Raw genomic sequence first — 17,734 nt, 5'->3', positions numbered from 1 at the left:
TGATCAGATATGATAAGAAACTAGGGTTTTAGAGTTACTACTAAAGTGTAATGATCACATGGGTTAAATCTTTAGGGTTTTAGAATTGAAACAATTTTGAGATGATCACCTGAAATAATGAAATCAAAGTCTTACTAAATTGAAACTAGGGTTTCTAAGTTATGGTACAACTCCTAAAATGATGATTGAAAATATAGATGTGGTAACTAATTACTTTGAAGCATAATTAGTAATGGTTTGACATTTTATTAATCTCCACAAGATTTAATAATTAGGGTAATTCTTATTTAGGTTTAATTTAGAATCAGAGTTTAATAATTGTTATTAGGGTTTAAAATAATTAACTTGTTAACTAAAGATGTTTAAGTAAATAAGTTTTGATTTACCAAAATAATATTGGCTTATAATATTTTCTTGAGTTATTACTATTTAAAGAAAATGGAAAATAGTAATTTGCAATTAGGGTTTATGAATTACCACTAATATTTAAGTTAATGCAAATATGATAAATAAAATTAATCCTAACATTTTACTTAGTTACTGAATAGTTAAAATTTAATTTTTACACTTAACAATTTATTGAATTCAAATTGTATTTTAAATAATTGAAATGGCATAATTAATAAGGTTAAAAATAAGTGAAATTTTATTTTGACACACATTTTTGTTTTATATTTTATTTGAATAGAGTTTATTTTTGTGAGCATTTTGATATATTATTCATATTTTTCTGAGTTGAAATGGATTTTCTAGAATTTTGCAAAGTCTTAGCATTTTTCTGGGAATTTGAAATAACCGGAAAATGCTAAATATACCGAGACAGTTCTACCCGCAGGGACGGACAGGTGGGGCCAGGTACACGTCGACTGCCACGTTGGCGTGGACTAGTCAAATACTACGCGGGTCCTACAGGCCATGTTGACCTCGCCGGCGGCTTGACCGCCGGCGGCCGGCGCACGGCGTGCGCCGCCGATTTATGGCCTCCCGGGATGGGCTACTCGGAGGTTTCCGACTCGCCTTGATTCACCGAACACGATGGCGTGGTCGCCCTACTCGAGGGATCACCGGAGCAGCGACGGCGAGCATGTGCTTGCGGCGGCTCAACTCCGGCGAACTCGGAAACAATGCTACGGTAGATTCTAGGATGCAATAGATAGCTCGGAGGAAGCGCAAGCTCACCCCGAGTGCCGACGGTGTGATCGGCTCCGGCGATTGTCGACGGAGACGACCACGATTGGAGATTCCCCGCGAATCGCTGCGGAAGGGATCGATAAAATTGCATCGATTCGTAGCTTCCCTGGACGATTGCTTGTGCCCAGATGCTCCTCTGGACGAGGCGCTCCTCCTCGACCACGCGCCGGAGGCTGAAGTGACCTCCTCCGCCGTGTTCTTGATCGACGCCCGCGACGTAAAGTGGATGATTGTGGAAGATAGCGATGGATTGAGGGGAAATGGAAGGGCAGCGAAGAACTAGGGTTCTACGGCGAAGCTACTGGTAGTTTTATAGAGCTCGGCGAGGCTTCTACCGTAATTTCACCGACGGCAGTGGCTCAGATGCGTCGACGACGGTGAGGTGTGCTGGGGCACGTATCTTGGCGCTAAAGGATAGGACGGACGCGAGAGAGATTAGGCGCGGTTCTCAGATGGTCTGCGACGTCCAGGGTTGTCCCTATCTCCAACGGTGAGGTGGCCAGGGCGTCTCGGTGTGCCTGTCGACGCCGTGGAGGAAGACGACGCCCTCGTTTTGTTTCACGCCGCCGACGAAGCGGTACGAGGCCGTGGGCCGGACCGGGCCGTGGAGTTGGCGTGGGTCTTGGGCTGCTGCTGGACTGTCAACGGCCTGGACAGGTAAGTTCCCTCTCTTTTCTCTTTTCTATTTATTTTCTGTTTTATTTTCTGAATTGAATTTGTTATTTGAATTCAAATTTGAATTCTGTTTTGTTTTGTAGATTCTTAAACATTTGAATATCAGTATAACTTGATAACCAAGCTCACTGTAATATCTTGTTATTTAAACAAATTTTTAGTTTAGGATTTAATTAATATCTTGTGAGGCTTGAGTAAAATATAAATGGTTTAGTTATTTATTTCAATCCCCTTTTTAATTTAGGAACCAGATCTATTTAAATGATTTGAAATTTAGAACATGTGCATGGTGAACACATTTTATTTTTCTAGTGCTTAACCATAGTGATCATTCACATATAATTTAATTATGGCTAGGGTTTAAAGTAGATGGTAATAGGGATGGATTGGATCATGATTTTATGTGAAGAATTGTTTCCAAAGATTTAGGAATATGGTTGGCTTCACTCTGTGTTAAATAACCTTGCTTAGCAATTCTGGCTTGGCTTATTACTTGTGATACATGATACACAAGTTAGGTAACAATATTTTATGTGGAATTGATTCCATATGACAAGGTTTATGGTTTTGGAAATATTTCACTATTTGAAGTATGAAATAGGCATGAGGCATGGTAGGGTTATAATTATAATCCAAAGTAATGCTTGGATTGGAATTAAAATATGGCCTAGGGTTTTAGTTATGATCACCCATGTGATACACAACTAGGTTTAGGTACCATAAGCTTGGGTTATGTTTAGGGTTACTCCTCACTTAGGTAGAATTATTGTTATCAAGGCAATTCTAGGTTGGTCTCAAATGTTTGGATAGGCAAGGTTTAGATACCATATCAATACTACTTTATATAAGGCATGAGTATTGGTTTGGTTAACTACTAATGAGTTACTTATTATTTCATGTGAAGAATGAGATCTATTGATCATATGTATAGGTTTAACTTATCAACTCAATTTATAAAGTAAGATCATGCATTAGACATGATCCACTTATTCATCACTAATCTCTCTTCTTTAATACTTCTCTCAACACACTCACTTAGATTCTTAAGGTTTATGATCATCACCCAATTTGTAATAATCAAAGTATTGGCCTCACAACAATTTATTGGTGAATTATTGTTCTCTCTCCAAGATCAAGTATAAGTCCATATACTTGAGTATACCTCTTTAGGTTGAGCTATTGTAAATAGGTAGGGTTCCTCTAGGGTTTATGATCATTACCAAGTTGTAATAATCACAACACTTGTCTCTCTCTTGAATCACTAGTAAAAGAGGTTCTTACTTACTAGCAAGTGTTAGCTAGGTCAAGTAGGGTTTAATACTTTACTTATACTTATTATAACATTGGTTAGTATCAACAATTACCTCCCTTGGACAAGGTTTAAATATTTAGCTAGGTTCTATTTAATGGATGATATAAGCATATTGATGATTCTCTCCTTTCTCTAAGGTTTAATGGAATGAGTTGGGAAATAAGGTTGGAATGGTCAAGGTTAATGAAGAATGAATATGAATGTTCTTGACTTGGTTCAAGCATTGTAGTTGAAAAGATATACCATGTGACTCATGGTAGGAACATTTATTTAGTAGAAAACATGGATAAGATAAGTATAGAATAGTTTCTTAGTTAATTGTGTTCTTTGATTTATAGTTGAATAATTATTCACGTGTTGTTGTAAGGAATGGCATGTTGAGATCTTTCATAAGATCTTGTAGTTGATCCTTACTTAAGGTGTTGTTTGTTGTAAAACTAATTCTATTTAATCTAGCCCATAGATCAAATCATCTCTACCCAAAACAGGGTTTTAGCAAAGATCACAGTGAAGTTTATAGCGCTTGACTTGATGATCTACTTCAATTCCAGCAAGTCAAGTGAAACTTCGATTCATCGTGGTAAGTTTTATTTGAAAGCGCGAAAATTCCCCGGATTTTCTATGCATGAATGCAATGCACACTTTGGTGTTCTCTCATTTTATTGCCTCTAAACCTGGGATATTACATTATGCGAGAAGAGATGGCAGCCGCCGCCCATGACGAGGAGCACATGATGATCCTCGGTTGCTTATCAAGCATGTACGCTGGGGTGGCAACTGGTCGACATGGTGGGTCGGCACCAGGTCGCCGGAAGTGCAAGCCGAGACAGCGAATGGAGGGCTACTGCATGTTGTACGCCGACTACTTCGCCGACAATCCATTGCACGGTGAGACTGTTTTCAGGCGTCGTTTCAGGATGAGCAGAAAGCTATTTCTGCAAATTGTGTATGCCATCCGAGACTTTGACCCCTACTTCAGATGCAAGACGGATTGCACTGACTTGGTTAGATTTTCGTCACTGCAGAAATGCATAGTGGCTATGAGGATGCTGGCGTATGGAGCTCCCGGTGATGGTGCAGATGACTATCTTCGGATGGCGGAGTCCACCGCCCTTGATTGTTTCTGCCGGTTCTACAGGGCCGTCATAGCAGTGTTCCAGGACTTTTACTTGAGATCACCCACTGTCAAAGACACTCAGAGGATCCTTGCAACAAATGAAGCTAGGGGTTTTCCAGGGATGCTTGGAAGCATTGACTGCATGCATTGGAAATGGAAGAACTATCCGTTTGCGTGGCAGAGAATGTACAAGGGTCACAAAAAAAGGCTGCACTGTGGTATTTGAAGCAGTGGCTACCCATGATCTCTGCATTTGGCACTCTTTCTTTGGTATGCCTGGATCCAACAATGACATCAACGTCCTAAACTGCTCCCCGATCTTTTCCAAGCTTGTTGAGGGTCATGCTCCCCCGGTGAACTATGTGATCAATGGTCAGCACTACAACAAAGGATACTACCTTGCAGACGGTATCTATCCAAAGTGGGCAACATTAGTGAAGACTATCTCGAGACCCGGCACCCCCAAACATTCCGAGTTTGTCAAGAAACAAGAAGCTTGCCGAAAAGACGCCGGGCGTACATTTGGTGTCCTCCAGCGGAGATTTCATGTCGTCCGGTTCCCCGCAATGACTTGGTCCAAAGATCAGATGTGGGAGGTGATGAACTGTTGTGTGTGCTTACACAATATGATTATTGAAAATGAGCGAAAACATCCGGTTCCTTTGGCTGAGCAAGAAGCACCATATGAGAGAGAGGGTCCTCTTGCACAGCCTAATCACCAGGTGCCGACATCATGGGCCGCCTTCATTGCTATGCGCCAGGAGATTCGAGACTGTACAATGCATCAACAGCTGCAAGATGATCTGGTGGAGCACATATGGGCGCTCCGAGGCAACGCCGACGCCGACGCCAACTAGTCTGTCTTTATTAATTTGTTTCAAAACTTGTGAAATTGTGTGCTTCATTTATTTCAGCACTTGTTAAACATTGTACTAATTTTCACCGAATTTGTTTCAGCAATTCTCGCCGAACTTGTTAAATTTTATGTCGAATTTGTTTGAAATATGTCAAACGGCCGAGCTTGGGGGTGTCCTGCCGGGGGGGAGGGGGGCTGGAACTTCGGCGCTCCCCAGGCCAAATTTTCCTCCAATCCGGAGGAAAATTTTGCCGGATTTGGGTGTGGGGAGTGCCAACGAGTGGAGATGCTCTCAGTGCTGCCGTTTCCGTTTACTACAGACTAGTAGTAAGAGCATCTCTAGTCGAGTCCCCCAAACCATCCCCAAAGGGATTTGGGGCGCGCCGGACAGAAAAATATTCCCAACCGCGTCCTTCAAAACCCTTTTTTGTCCGGCACGCCCCGATACGGTGTCCGGCGCCTCGAGCCCGTCCCCGTCCCATAGGGGACGCTCCGGGCACGCCGGACACAACGAAAAGCGAGGCGAAGCGACGCGGGCGGGCTCGACGCGTCAGCGACACATTGAATTTTAACCTAACTGTCGCCTACCTCGCGAAGGAAGTTATTCGTGCGCAGTGACACACGGTGGTATCTTTGCCTTAATGGCGACGGAGGGGCAGGCGAGACGTCTCGTCGGTGCTGCGCAGCCTCCACGCGTCGCCAGCGTTCGCACGCCACCGCGCGTTCCCGCGCTTTCTTCTCGTCTCTTCCCGCGCTTTCTTCCCGACATCGGCGTCTATAAAACGCCCTCCCGGCTCAATGGCAGCCACCACAGCCGCCGGCACCCCTTTCTCCATCACAAGCATAGCACTCGTCGCTCCACCGCCGTCACCTCCACCACCAGTGCGCAATAATGAACCGCCCCGGCGATGACCACTTCCCTCCACCGTCGTCTCCTCCAGCACCACCTCCACCAACGGATTCGTAGTCCGGCATCGACGTCGCCGCCCGGGAAGAGCGGTGGCGGCGAGGGACGGAGAACTGGCGTGCACATCGTCAGGAGCGGCGGGAGGCACTCGAGCAGCAGGCCCGCCAGCAGCGTGAGGCGGCGCACGCGGCGGATGTAGCGGCGTTCTACGCCCCTGGCCCCACAGCTGCCGAGAGCGCGGCGGCAACTGCGTGGCAGGAGGAGGCGCTGGCGGACACCATTGCGGCGTTTGATGCCTCCACGGCAGAAGAGGCACGGCGGCGCCGGACGGAGGAGATGAGCCGGCGGTGGGATGATGAGCGGCGGCGCCAACGCGAGGAGCGGGAGGCGCAGTACCGTGAACGGCGGGAAGCGATCGAGCGCCGGTGGCGGGAGTCGATGGAGCGCTCGCAGCAGCTAGCGACGGAGGAGCCCATCAGCGGGAGGCGGCGCTGGCGGCAACGGAGGCGGCCTGGGGGAGACAGGCAGAGGAGTTGGCGGCGGAGGCCGACGCGTTGGCGGTGGCGATGATGGAGGCGCCAACGGATGAGGAGGAGGCGCCAATGGAGGAGGAGGAGGCCGAGGCGGAGGAGGAGGAGACTGAGGTGGAGGACGACGACGATGAGTTCGAGTGGTTCGACGACGACGGGCCGCACCCGAACGAGACGGCCGATCAGCAACGCGCGCTCGTCGAGTCCTTCGAGTCGAAGAAGAAGCTCCAGGACGCCGCCCGTGCCCGCGAAGAGGTGCAGATTCGTCGCGCCATCGAGCTCTCCCTCTAGGCGGCGCAGCAGGGGAGGGCAGGCGATGACGCGCTGCTGGAGCAGCGGCGTCTGGCCACCGCCCTACGCATGGAGAGGCGGCGCGCGCAACAGGAGCTGCGGCAGAGGGGAGGCGACGACGGGGCAGGGCCGTCGAACGCACCGCCGGGCGGTGAGTAGGCTAGGGTTTAGATGAAATGTAGCCATTTTCATTCAAACTTTGTAATACATAATCAAATTTGAATGAAAACTTTTATTTTCGTGCACTAATATTTATTTTTATTTGGGGATTTTGTTTGGGGGAAGCGACTGGAGAGCGACGTCCCCCAAACGCGGCACGAACAAAACACGTCCCCCAAACGGTTGATCCGGCGCGGTTTGGAGGACGCGACCGGAGATTCTCTAATAATGAGCAGGATTTGGACACCCAGTGAAATACCTAAAAAAATCATAGTCCATTTAAATTTGGTTTAAATTTGGGTTGGTTGTTACCCTCCATTATGGTCCGCCTCATTTGTCTGACTCCAAACATTATTTTAAAAATATTTAGACAATTCTAAGTTTGAAATTCAAATTTTGTTTCAGAATCTTGCAGGGAAATCTTGTTCCCCTCCAAGATTTTCATCAAATCGGTACCCAAAACCTTGAGTAAGTGTTTCACACTCGCTCGGGATTCTCTTTCCACGACAGAATTGTGACTTGCTCTCCTAGTCATTTTGAACGCACGAGGTGTGAGCAAGGCTGAAGGACTCGGCTCACCAGTGGCGGACCCAGAAAAGATCGTGAGTGGGGGCATATCATTTGAGTGGGGGCACTTCTTCTCTAAATTTGCCAAATTTTAATGAATCTTCTTCAGACTATTTACAAATGCCAAGGAAATTCAAAATTTGAGTGGGGCCTATGCCCCACTCAGCTACACCTGGGTCCGCCCCTGCGGCTCACCTTAGCTTATACTACATGACGGAAGGAGTATAAGCTAAGGTGATCTTTCCCTAAAAAAACAAAGCTAAGGTGATCTTAATTTAACTTGTTGGAACTCAACTCATGTGACGCGTCAACATGGTTGCGAGTGAGTTGCAACTCCATCGGGGAAAGAGAGCCCGAGCGAGTGCCCCGTATGCGCACTCATACTACTGTAGAGACATTCTTTTCCCAACGGAGGTGTATTAAATCTCGAGGAAGTTTGGACTGCGTTGAGTAAAAGGTTCAGCTGTAAAATTTTGTTCATACTCAACTCGTAATGATCTCCATTCCATCTCGAGATAATTTCAAACTATGCAAAACAATATTTTTATACTTTTTTACATATGGAACAAAGAAAATACAATCCACAACATATAGAAAAACTATGTTAAACTTCGAGATTTGCTTAACTAAATTCCAACAACCGTAGAAGGAAGAAATGCAGTTCACATCAAAAAAAATTACACCTTTACCATAGGGGAAACTCCTAGGAATTCACATCATATAAGGTACCATATTATCATATTTCCTTGAATATTTCAAGAATAATTATTATATGTAATTATATTTTTCTGAGCTATCGAACTTAATCGAGTGAGTTAGTATTGGCTGAAGATCATCTTCAATCAAACTATATAAGATATGCATACTCGGTTCATTTTTTTCGAGCGGATCATGAGTTGAGCTAAAAGATGATCTGATCTAGGTTTTCTTGCAATTCTACAACGTGAGTTTGGAAGGATCACGAGTTGAGCTAAAAGACGAGCTAATCTAAGATTTTCTTGCAACTACACATCGTGAGTAAATGGCCAGAGCCAATCTTGAGGCAAAAATCTCCCTGCCCCTAAAGCGTTTATTTTGTTTTTTTCAGATAATTTTTCTTGTCTGAGTTGATCATTCAGTAAGGTCAAGCAACATAATGCTATAGCTATCTGATTCTTACACTTCCCAAGTTATAGTCACACCCATTTCAGTTTCTGTTGTGTTAAGCTTCTGGTTCATCTTTTTATAGAATATCTTTTGTTTTGCAGTCTGACAAGATAAATCTGAATATCAAAAGGGTTATTGGATATCCGCAATTGTGTAATAAGTTGTGGAATGGCATTTGGTTTGCAATAGGCAAGCTTGGTAATCATTTCACTCCAGTAGCAACTATCACTGTGTCTCCAATGCCTCCAATCTGCAAGTGGAGGATACTCTCAGTACTTAATAAGGCTATTGCAAGACGCCGGACTCTAACCTCATTAGGCTGGTGCCAACGCGGGCTGGAGGGCGGGCGGTAACGCCCGCGACGGGGCGGGAGAGGGGCGGGAGGCGGGCGGGACGAGAGGGAGGGGTGCCGGCGGGGGCGCCCGGCGCTAGCGCCCGCTCCCGCCCGGCTGGCGCCCGCGTTGGCGGCGAGAGGGAGGCGGGAGAGGGGCGGGAGGCGGGGCGAGAGCGTTGGCACAGCAACGCGGGCGAGGCGAGAGGTAGGAGACGACCTGGCCGGGCAGTTTTTATTTTATTTTCTTTCCTTATTTTATTCTTTAAATTGCTTTATTTTATTTTCTTTCCTTCTTTTAGGCTACCAAATTGATTCAAACAAACTTTGGAAAGTTTGTAATCTAACCAGTATGATTTTCGGTCACTAATGATTACTCTTTCAGTTCAAAATACAAACACAAGTACACACTTGTCATATAGGCTATTTAGAAAAACAAGAAACATAATTTGTATTTTTATTAATTATTATTTAATCGGTAAAAAAATCGAGTGAAATAACTTAATGTGGAAAAGAAATGGTGATGTGGAGGAGAGAGAAGTGAGAGTGGGGACTATAGCCCATGCATTGGCACCGTGTGGTGAGAGTGGGGTGAGAGTGGGGTGAGAGTGGGCCAAAAGCTGATGTGGCGGGGCGGGAGCGGGGCGGTGCGTTGGCACCAGCCTTAGAAGCATACAAGTACTAGATGGACCTAGCGCGCTTTGCTGCGCCCTTCTTTATTGTTCTTATTTAGTTTTGGCGCGATGTCGTATTTGACTTCGCCAAGGAGGAAAGGGATGTAATTTCAAGTTCATCAGGATCCAAGTTCACCATTGGATTATTTTGAACTCAGAGACCTACACAAGTTGCCAGAAATTCAAAATACTCGTACATATCTGCTAGATAATGCATCTGCTTAGTAAAAGAAAAACAGATAGAAGGTTATCCCAAGAAACTGAAGACCTTACCAATAACAATTAACCTTAGATGTTCCGTTCTTCACATCTAGCCATACTTGAAGATTTTCCATTGATTATAATCAATAAAAACCCAAAATATACTTTACTAAACTATTGCAATAACAGCAAAAGTGCAGTTTCGAACCTCAGTTACCACTCGGCACCTCTGCCTCGGCTGACAACCACTAAGGTGCAGCGCCTTCCTTCTTCCATAAATATCTGGTGCAGTGATTTAGCTTGTACTATTGCTAGTTTGTGTGAGTTGAGTGGCTAGGAACAAATCGTAGCATTGCAGTCTTCATCTTCAGCTAATAATCTGAGCAGATTGTAACTTCTTCCTTACCTCACGGGTTATTCCCTCATGCTAAAAATACTTCACAATATGAAAAATGTTATCTGCAAGTATTTGGCATGTCTCGGATTATGGTAAGCTCTTTTTGTGGACATACTTCTTTGGCTATACAATTAAAGAGGAACATGATGTTATTACAAAAATATAAGAACAGTCAGTTGTAGTTTGTCGCCATAAAGGCAGTAACATGGCCCCACAAGTACTAATAGCGGCAGGAGTCATATCAGCTAGAAGAACTCAAAATGTCTTCAGTAGAATCTTGAATGTAAAATAACTTACTTGTTGAGCCAACTTTCTGTCATTTCCTTACTTGTTAAAGGAACTTACAATTCACTATCAGTTCTTGTTATTTTGATCTAAACAGAAATGTAGAGTTGATAGTCTGAGGTAGTTCAAGAAATTCCTACTGAGGTTTATTTTATTCGTCAACTGACTATTCTTGGCAATGAAGTTTAAAATTTGAAGACAAAAAATACTGATAATTCATATGAATTAATTTTTTAAATATAAATGTAGAGCTAATATTTTGAGGTAGTTAAATAAATTATTACTGAGTTGTTTTGGGGACTTTCCGATCATTGATTTAAGTCTCCACATCTAAAACTGAAAGTTCATAAAAAATGCTAATTTGTTAATTAAGGACATTTTGGAAATATATGATAAGCTAATTTTTATATACAAAATCAGAAGAAATGTGATGTAATTGTTTCTGGCATTTCAGGCTAGCACCTTGAGAAATGTAACATGAGATAATTCAATAGGCTGACAATGCATACAGTAGTTAAATCAATACATCAAATATGGATACACATGCATACCTTTACGGGTGCATTCTTTCAGATTTAGTGCATGCTGCAGACGAAAAGATAACATTATATATTCCTGCTGCCATATCGAACTCAGCATTCATGTAGTCAACCGCAAAGGAGCAAATGTTGCGAAAGAGTAGAAAATTCTGTGGAGTAGCAAAGTGTCATCCAAAATCATTTGGGGTAGGCAACAAAAGTTTTGTTGTAGCCTATAACAAATCCACAACTGGAAGCAACAAAATGACCAGTTCTAATAACTGCAAACACCAATAATGATTACACAATCAGTGTTCTCTGATGACAACTGATGCGAAATTTGTACATGTACTCTTAAGCCATGCACCTCTACCCTCTAGCTTTAGTGCCCTGACTCAACACTAGCGCTGTCAGGCAAAAAATTAATTCACACCTATAGTCTGATGTTTTTCTGTCCAGAAAGCACATTCACGCTAAGTTTTATTCTTGATAGATCACTGTCAACATTGAGCTACATGCATTGAACCGAATCCATTAAGCATTTTAACAGTTGCAACAAGTAGGTGAAGCAGGGTATCTCACGTGTGTCTCTCATTTTCAAGGTAACACCAAGGCCATTTCCTGAAAGAGTTTATATGCTCAATGACTGTTCCAATATGGTTAAGGTTGGAGGTACTAAAATTGGGCAAGGACTTAGGACAAAAGTACATCAGATGAATGCTTTCGCTTTGGGATAGTTTTGGCCTGATGGGTGTGTATGTCTTCTTAATATATATAGTGTCTGTTATTCAGGATGATATGTTGAACTGAATCCAAAGCGGAGTTACTTCGAAGCACTACATCTGAATCTAGTTGTGCAGTAATCCTCCAGGCTTGTAACATGTCTATTCACAGATCGAAACCAATCATGGATAAACTCAAAAGAAAACAGCTAATGTTTCCTGGGACTCTTTGATTTCGCAGGTTATATTTTTGTTACCCTATGTCTTCATGATACAAAGAGTAGACTCATTATCCATGCACCAGACACCAGCAACGGCACAGACGACTGACAAATATACTAACAACAACATAGAACAAGTATGCATACGACTGAACAAATACAGCAAGTTCAACGGAGGGACTTGGCTGAGTAGGTACTTTTCAAAACATGCAATGAATGGTTGAAATGAACTCAAAACATCACTGGTCGGAAAAATTGCCGTTTCAGAGCAAGCAAGGTCAAAATACATATCAATAAGTTAGATTTGAATAATTATATATGTTTCTTGAACTCAATCTAGGCTATACTGCACACGAGGATGCTATAACAAGAAAACTTACTGCAGAAAAGCAAAGTTAGGCTTTAGTATTTGTCTGAACAGATTTAGAATAAATAGTTGTTCAAGCATGTCCGCACGAGTATGCAATGAACATTCCAGACCAATAGGTATATACAGGTAATTGAGATGGCATATTCAAAGGAATCTTGTTCTGCAGAGTAAAGTTCCAATGGAATTTACTACTTTCTGAGCACAAAAAAGTGCAAGAAGATTAACTCCTTTAGCATCATCCAAAAATTTGATGCCCATACCACAAATCACAACAAACTCATTCCAACCAGTGCTCAAAAACATATGACATGTACCTGTAGCCCACATCTAGAGGCATATTGCACGCATGAAGCAGGAACCGACAGAAATAGGGTAAAAGCAGCCACCATTTTGTTTCTACAGAGAATCACAATCTATCTTATTACGGAGAATCGGAATCTGACCAAAGAAAGGTCGCTGCTATTCTGCTGACGGCCGGCCTACTAAGTACTAACCAATCAACAAGAATCCAGTTAGAGGAGTGTCAGCGACGTAATGGAGGAGGAAAAAGTCAAAGGGCAGCGTGGTGTGGAGCTTACCAGAAGCCATGGCGGTACCACCGCGGCGAGGGTCCGCTCCATGGACGTGGGTCTCCTAAATCCGGTCGGTTTCGCCGGCACGCGGTAGGTCTACATCTCCTATGCCGCTCGTGCTGGGCGCTCCGTCCGTGGTGGCCGGTCTGCGGCGGCGGCGCTCCCGCCCGAGCTCAGGCCCGGGCGATTTGGGAATTCCTTTGGTTGATCCTCTCTGCATTTTTGCCAAAGGGTAAAAAACGGCCGGCCGGCCACCGCGGCGGCGCCACCCCAAAGCCGCACGCGCCGCCACAGCTGAGCCGATGGAGAAGGAACAGAATGTCTCGCCGACCACACCTGCTGCTGACCAGAGAAGAAAGAGATGGAAGCCCGGGTTAAAAGAAGGCGAAACCGACCACGCGATCCCAACCAGCGCGACAGAGCTTCGCGACGACACGTACACAGGCTAGGAAAGAACAGCGTGGGACCCACGAAAAGGACAGGCAGAGCAACGAGCAAAGCCCCCGACCCTGGGAGCTTAGTGCTCTTTAAGGATTTGATTGATGCAATATCTGCTATATACTCATGCTGGCAGTACCAGCGATGTCATGTATTTATAGAAACTGCAAAACCTTACTTAATGATCCTCAAGAGTTCGATTCAGTAACAGCTTCTTGTAGATATGCTCTGCATGTTTACCTCAACACTTGTTTGCAACTGCTCCACCCATTCATGCCTTATGTAACAAAAGAACACTGGCATCATCTTCCTCTGCCTAATAATTCTTGCAAGAAAAGGTCCATTACGATAACAGAATATCCATGTGTTAGGGTATTTTTTTTCATGTCTTAATACAAATACAGACGATGTCACATTTGAATACCTATTTACAGGTGGAAAACTACTGTTATTTATGACAGGAATGGGAAGATGATAAACTTGAAAGTGACGTTGGTATTGACTTGGATACAATGAATATACTTAGATCTCTGAAGCCACCAACAGATACAAATTAAAGGTGTGTATATACTGTTGGACTTTGTCTTTATTCTGTACTATGCATGATATATACATGCTTCTTCTTGTTGTGGCTTGTGAAAACAATGTCTTATTGCTTATTTTCTCATGAACAAATGACTTGCTTTTGCACTTCGCCGAGGCCAACATATTGATGCAACTGTTCAGTGCTATCAATCTCTAGCCGTGTTTCTTTCTTCTGTATCATTGCTCAAGATTTTTGCCTTATATTTCCTAATTTGCTTTTGGTCCTTTGTGGCAGTGCTTTCGCCATTGGGGCAGCATTTTCTGGGTTGCCGAGCTCATTTTGTTAGGTATTACATATAATATCATATGTACATGTGGACTTTTTTTCAGTGGACTTTTTTATGTGTTTTGCTTTGTTTAGGACATATGTACATGGAAACCATAGGTTGGGCATACTTTACCATAAAATAGGCTCTGTTTGAGCCATGGCGGGGGTTTCCACATACAGATCCTGGATTTTACCAAGTGCTAGCCCATTATGCGGAAATCGTCAACGCCGGGTACATCCAAGGTTAGCCAAACCTTACATCACACGTGTACATATATGTTAGGGGCAGATGCAAGTTTTCCAACAATTCGACGCTCCGGTGATCCGTATCTTGGGAAACACTAGGGCGGGACCCCGCAGATCTACCCCTAGGGTTAGGGTTAGGGTTATAGTTAGGGTTAGCAATGTATGTGGAGACCCTAGGGTTAGGGTTAGGGTTAGGGTTAGAGTTAGGGTTAGAGTTAGGGAAACCCTAGGGCTAGGGCTAGGGTTAGGGTTAGGGAAACCGTAGGGCGGGGACCCCGCGGATCGTCACCCGTGGGACCTACATATGCCATCTACAAATTCTTAAAAAATAGAACCATTTTTTACATAATTCATACTAGTAAATAAATAATAGAAACATAATACAAAGTAATATGAGAGAGAGAAAAAAGAAAAAAAAATTATATGCCGAGGGTGGCCGTCGGCATAGGGGGAGCCATGCCCTATGCCGAGGGTAGCTCTCGGCGTCTGTGCGACGCCGTGAGCGGGCAGTGACGGCGCGGGCGCGAGGGCAGGCGATGCCGGTGCTACGCCGACGGTAAGTCTACGCCGACGGCCGGCCTTCCGAGCTGCCCCGGCGATGCCGTACGCCGACGGCCCCGATAAAAAGCCCTCGGCGTAGATTCTGGCCGTCGGCGTATGGCTCCATTCCTGTAGTGCATTTTGTATGGCAGAAATACTTTTGTACACCCACGCATGGGTGTGGGTGTTTCCGTCACCGTCCATTTTACTTTTGTATGGGTGTCTTTCTTATGTCAGTACCTAAACTTTGGCTGTCATAAGTTGGATTTAGACGATCATGATGTGACTAGCTTGATATTTGATGGATGTTTGTTGTTTTGGTAAGGATATTTCCAAAAAGGTCAGATAAACGAGCTGTAACCTGTCCTGAAACTTAATGCTTATGTGGTGTTGCCCTGTCTGTAGGTGTCTTGTTGCATGCTTTTCTTGACTCAGATAAAATTAATCATGATATTGCTAGGAGGGGCAGGGAGACATATGCAACAGGTCTTGGTAAAATAAATGACAACCCTTAGGATCCAAAATTTGATTAAGCTTTCATCAATATATTCAGAAAATATATTCAGAAAAGCACATGTACTTCAGTAGCGTGAATTAGGTTTAACTATACCAATGATTTTAGAGAAGCATATGTACTGTACTAGCCTATATTCATATTTCCGTGTAACAATTAAGTTTCGACATCCAAGGAAGCATCAAGCTTCGCTTCTGTTGGAAGTGGTTATTTTTCCTATATTTAAGGCAGAAGCATATTATCTCGATGCAGTATAATAAAATATTGAATTGCATAAGAAAAATAACATTCATTACCATTGTATTTGAGTGGAAAGAAATATCCTGAATACTGCCTTCTGTATGTACTTCTATTATTCCATGTTTTTTCTTTGATGAAGTGACTGTTGCATGTTGCTTTATTATGACTTATGATGTAGGCTTTGCAAGATCTGCCCTGAGTAGTTTGCACCACGACAAATAAAATTTAATGATGCTTCGACAGACTAGGAATGGCTGGATAGCCGGATGGTGTGTGGTTGTAAGTTGTAACTGAAGCCTCCTTGTCATTTATGTAGAAGATGCTTTGTATCTGCTCACAAACAAACTTTTTCATTTTGGCTTGCTTAGATATTTTATAAATAGTTTCATCTTTCTAAGTATCTCTATGCTTGGATCTGATAAACTAAATGTGCTTTTTAGATCTTCTCATAATTCCAGTAACTTCCATGCCACATATGGCTTTCTCAAAACATCAATGTCCTTCATGTGTTCGGTCTATGGCTGGCTGGTTGCTTGGTTCTCTGACCTAATTTTCACCTGCTAATTTTCTTATTGTGGATAAGGAAGCCTTTGAACTTATTCACCTATATTTATCTCTTGATTCTGCAAAATGAAAGAAAATTGGATTTTCCTTATTCGAGTGCCAAACTTCTTGTATGGATTACACTGGGAATCTTGTTTTCTTTTTTTGCTCTGCATATGATTTCTGCACATTAGCGGTGTGTACTTTCTATACATAACGAGTATTTCCTTTGGTCACATGTGACTCTGCTCTTTTTTTCTCCAAAGGTTATTTTATCCAGATCTATTAAAACTTTAACTGCAGATTTCGATCGTTCTTTGTTATTCAATGGGTAAGAGTTTCGCCAACTGGATGCATATACACATTTGTTGATTGTTGAAAAACATGCATCTATCTTTACTGTGATGTAGAGATTTCATTATTTGTCAAGGTTCCAAAAAGCGTAAAGCATAAGAGTAGCGATAGGCTCTCTCTTAGAGCTTTTTGCGCTTAAGCGTCGCTTAAGCTCGCTTAAGCGTTTTCAAAAAATGCCAGAACTTTGCCTATTTTCCAGCAGTCAACGCATTTGACGTGTAAATATGAAGAAAATATATGAAGGATATAGGTGATTAGCAAGCCAGCAAGCACATATGAATTCAAACTGAAATATCAAATTGACAAAGCTATCAAATCAGTCACAACTAAAGCTAGCACAGTATCAAGCATCAAATAATTAAGTTTGATAAGGTGATCAACGATCACACATACACATAACAAGCAAATAGCAGATTCAAATGACAGGTAAATTCAGTTCAAAGAAGAAAACAACTGGTTTGTTGCTTCCAAACCGCTTAAATCACCGCTTCAGCTCAAACCGTAGCGTTATGCTATCGCTCAGCGCTTAAGCGTACGCTTAAATACGCTTTCTTGAACCTTGTTCGTTGTCAGATGATCCAGCTGATTTTTGTTCTAGCTACACAATGGAATTGCTGCTCGGCTCAGATGCTAGGCTGGTCTGAAGTGTATGTTAACTGCAAGATATAGTGCCCTGAACTATATGTCAGTGTCATTTTCATACCACGGTGATAATTTTCAGGTCCAACTTTGTTCTGTGTTTCGGTCTGCTCCTGAGTTTCCTTGATGTGTGCATCTGTTGTCTATGTGAACATGTAAAGCACGCGTGGCAGCTTAGTTCAGGTTTGATCAACCTTTTCATAGGAATTTCTTTCATGTAAGAATCTTTGTATATGTAAACCACTAAGTCACCGTTTCGTATTTCATTGGATACAAACGAAATGCAACTGCCACTAGCTTTTAGTATACTTCATGCAGACAATAG

The 17,734-nt window shown here is 43.2% G+C and overlaps 1 long non-coding RNA gene and 1 pseudogene across 1 annotated transcript; one reads left to right on the top strand and one right to left on the bottom strand.

Moving 5' to 3' along the window:
- The first annotated feature begins 7,758 nt into the window (after positions 1–7,758).
- Positions 7,759–16,072, top strand: LOC124696952 (annotated as a pseudogene).
- LOC124699959 lies at positions 12,735–13,175 on the bottom strand. Its single transcript, XR_007001581.1, has 2 exons — positions 13,049–13,175; positions 12,735–12,952 (listed from the first exon to the last, which is right to left on the bottom strand). It is a non-coding gene; the product is annotated as an uncharacterized LOC124699959 (long non-coding RNA).
- Positions 16,073–17,734: the final 1,662 nt, after the last annotated feature.

The sequence above is a fragment of the Lolium rigidum genome, chromosome 3, assembly GCF_022539505.1.
Source record: "Lolium rigidum isolate FL_2022 chromosome 3, APGP_CSIRO_Lrig_0.1, whole genome shotgun sequence".
NCBI lineage: Eukaryota > Viridiplantae > Streptophyta > Magnoliopsida > Poales > Poaceae > Lolium > Lolium rigidum.
The sequence above is the reverse complement of the archived record's forward strand: the minus strand, read 5'-3'. Positions and strand labels throughout refer to the sequence as shown.